This window comes from Gallus gallus, chromosome 1 (assembly GCF_016699485.2).
Source record: "Gallus gallus isolate bGalGal1 chromosome 1, bGalGal1.mat.broiler.GRCg7b, whole genome shotgun sequence".
NCBI classification, from domain to species: domain Eukaryota; kingdom Metazoa; phylum Chordata; class Aves; order Galliformes; family Phasianidae; genus Gallus; species Gallus gallus.
Window position 1 is genome coordinate 114,028,191 of NC_052532.1, and position 3,806 is coordinate 114,031,996.

The window sequence follows — 3,806 nt, forward strand, 5'->3', positions numbered from 1 at the left end:
ATTCTATTTTAAATTACAAATATGACAGCATATTATATCAAAAATACTTTTGTTCCAAAGTATAACTTTTAGAAATGACAAGTTTAGCTGGCTTTAATTCATCTGTTTCTAGATAGGTACTGCATAAAGGTTAATGTTGACATACTAAATAAGTATATGAGCACGCACTGTGTTTGCAGAGGATCCCTGCTTCTCCAAAGAGGTAAAGCAGGTAGTCAATACCTCCCAGAAACTCTGTGATTTTTTATTGCATTTTACCTCCATACTAACTTTTTTTGCCGATACAGTACTATTAATTCTGCTACTGTGGTCTTTGTGAGAAGAGCACACGAATTCTTCTCATAAACTATAATGAACATCTCTGAAAGATTTGGAGATGGTTTCACAAGAGGAATTCCATGTACAGAACTACTGAGAATTATCTAAACGGTTCACTGGTGGTAAGAGAAACTTGGGTGCTTTGAAATTCATATTTGGGAACAGTCAACAATTTGTAATATTTTACATGTTTAAAACATGCTTGTAACCAATTTCATTTATCAGTACGAGCTCCAGGTCTCAATCCAGGTAAGTCATTCTGATGCTTCAGAAATGGGTAATTTCTGCAGTGCACATTGTGTGAAATTACACTGACCCACAACTTAGCCTTCAGCAAAGGTTAGGCCACTGTAGTGACGCAAGAGACCTTTGTCACTTGAAATAATAGTTTCAGTAGTTGCTTCTTCTGTAGGCCAACCACCCAGGGAGGCAGGGCAGAGATTTTCTAGTTGATTTCATGCCCATTAACCAAAGGAAAAAAGATAGTCACAATACTCAGAAATTCAAAGACAAATTTCTGAGGCAGTGGTGCTTGTTATTTTGTTACTAACTGTGCTATTTCAGTTTTTCTATGCTGCCTTTTCCTATTTTGCCTCTGTTCACTTAATCTTTGCTCACACTCTCATGCTGTCTCTGCCTCCTTCTTTCCAGCCCTCTTTGAAGCCCAGGCTGCCCTCTCACCAACTGGGCTTTGATACCTGACTGTGCCTTAGGACTAAGCAGTCCCACCACTTGGCCTGTATCTCCTATGCTCCTCAAGCAGAACGTCTATGAGGTGAAGAAATCTCCCTGCTCTTTCTCATATTCCAAGTGGGCTCTCCTGGGTCCTTCCAGGACAAGCAGGTGGCCAGAATCATAGAATACAATCACAGAATCAAGGCTGGAAAAGACCTCTAAGACCATCTAGCCCAACCAGCAGCCCATCACACCGTGCCCACTGCCCATGTCCCTCAGTGCCACATCCACAGAGTTCATGAACACCTCCAGAGACAATGACTCCACCAGTGGCAGCCTGTGCCACTGCCTCACTGATCTTCTGAGAAGAAATTGTTCCTAACATCCAACATGAACCTCCCCTGGCACAATTTGAGGCCTTTTCCTCTCATCTTTTTGCTGTTACCTGGGAGAAGCAGCCAACCCCCACCTTGCCACATCCTCCTTTCAGGTGGTTGTAGAGAGCAATGAGGTCTCCCCCGAGCCTCCTCTTCTCCAGACTGAACAATCCCAGCTCCCTCAGCCGCCCTCCATCAGACTTGTACTCCAGACCCTTCACAACTTCGAAGGCCCAGGCTGGAACATTCCACAGCATTCAATTGCTGATACGCGGTTCATTCAGACACAGCAGCTTTCAACAGAGGCAGCCTGCTCACTACAGATTAAATCTTTGGAAAATTTGCTGCAAACACATCTCTTTGGAGCATGGCAAGCTGAAGTGCATTGTGCATGGCATGTGGGTTGTGGTTGGTTGTGTGTTTTGGGGTGGCACGCCAGCTTTCTTCTTCTCAGTGAGAAATTTATTGAAGTCTTTTTTTTTTTTAATTATTATTATTATTTTCTTCTTCATACACAGTGAATACATATATTTGTCAGCCTCCCTATGACTGAACTTAAAAACAAAATCAACCTGAGGCAGATATCTTGCAGAGGCAACTCCAGCCCTAGCAGCAAGGGTTTAATTAAGTAAAAACAAATTGAGTCTTGTACAGAAAGTGCTGGGAACATTAACTATAGATACCAGTGCTATTTCTGTTTCCATATTTCAGCTGTTGGTATTTTCTCCATTTTATGAAGCACCAGGACAGAACTATGATTCTACATTTCAGATGGTTTTGAGATGGTGTGCTTAGCTTGGCACAACTCTCCTTTTTATCAATTTTTAAACCCCTTCCCTTTATTTTAATTATATTTGCTATGTTCTCCAAATACTTAACATTCTATAATTGAGAGGTAATAGAAACATGACTTAAACAAACTAATTGGCTAACGTGTTAATGTCTGCTACATATTTACTCAAGCTATTTCAGAAAATAAAAACACTGATTTCATTTCCTTCCAAATCCTAGCAGTAGCAGGTCTGGGAAAAGCATTTCTTCTTCAGGATTAGTGATGGAATGGCTACTTCACAGATGCTTATGGTGTAGAGCCTCAGACACACACCCAACTGCTGCTAGCAATGTCTGTGCATCCCAATACACCTACTCTGGGATCAAGGCACTGAGCTTCTGTGGCTGTTTTTAACAGAGAAGGCATCTAAATGAAAAGGAGAAAATATTGCAAAACCTGTGTTACCTACTGCAGTCTAACTGAGAAATCAGAACCAGGCCTCTTGCTTTCCTGTAAACAGCTGTAATAGCAAAGCTGGTCATCTTCAGGAGATACAGTATGAACAATATTCATTCTTTTTATTTCTGTTTTAAAGGACTACAAAAGGAATGAAACAGGGTGAAGTTGCCTAAGCCATTAAGATTTAGTCTTGTGCCTTTTGAAATTATTAAGAATATTCCTGTAGTTAAAAGAAAAACAGATCAGGACCTTAGAAGGAAAATTGAACTGGGGGGGGAGGGAGGGTGGGAAGGGAAAAAAAAAAAAAAAAGAGCTGAATATTTTTAACAGAGATATAATAATTCATATTTCTGGAGCAGTTTCTTTATTTATTAATTTATACACCAGATGGTGGCTTTCCAGGCTTGATTTCCCCCTTCCCATTTTTATATTTGTGCCTCAACTCTGAAGGCTGAAGTCACAGTGCTCTCCCTCAAATCTGGGAAGGGGGGAGGGTGAATCTCCTTCCATACTCTTTAATGGACATTATAGGATACCTTGTGTGTGTGCTCCTATCTCACGAGGGCAGAGCTGCTTTAGACAGTGAATTACAGCTGTACCTGTGTTTAATAAATAACCTAAATACTCACCTCTGACATTCTCAGTGCTGTAATGCTAATTACACAAAATAAACAGAGATGAAATGAAGGCTGGGCATCCCATCCTTTCTCAAGATTTAATTTGGGATCCGAAACACAGCCGATGGGAGCGGGAATTACCAGCATGTCCACATGCGAACCATGAAAAGGTGATTTTTTTCTTTTTCTTTATGCTGATAACTTGCGATTTAACGGTCATTTCAGACGAGGAACCAAAGTCAGGCACTGCAAACCCCACACCTGAGCTGGAGCTGGGTGCCCCCATGCTCCTCAGTCCTCACGAGTTCCTCCTCTCCGCACCCGGCTGAGAGCGCGGAAAGTTCTCCAAACTTCAGATCCAAGGCCTCCCCCGTAGCGGTCCGGGCAGAGCGCCATCCCCCCGTACGGGGCGGGCAGGGGGCGGAGCGCGGCGGGAGGGCTCGGCCGGGTCGAATCGAGACGGGCCGGGCAGCGTGGAGCTGAGGCCGCCTAGGGGGAGCTGCTGCACCTGATACACCGGGGCGGGAACTCAGCGAGGAGGGAGGGAGTGGCGCCGGCTACTGCCTGCCAAAGCCTCTCCCCGCCGTT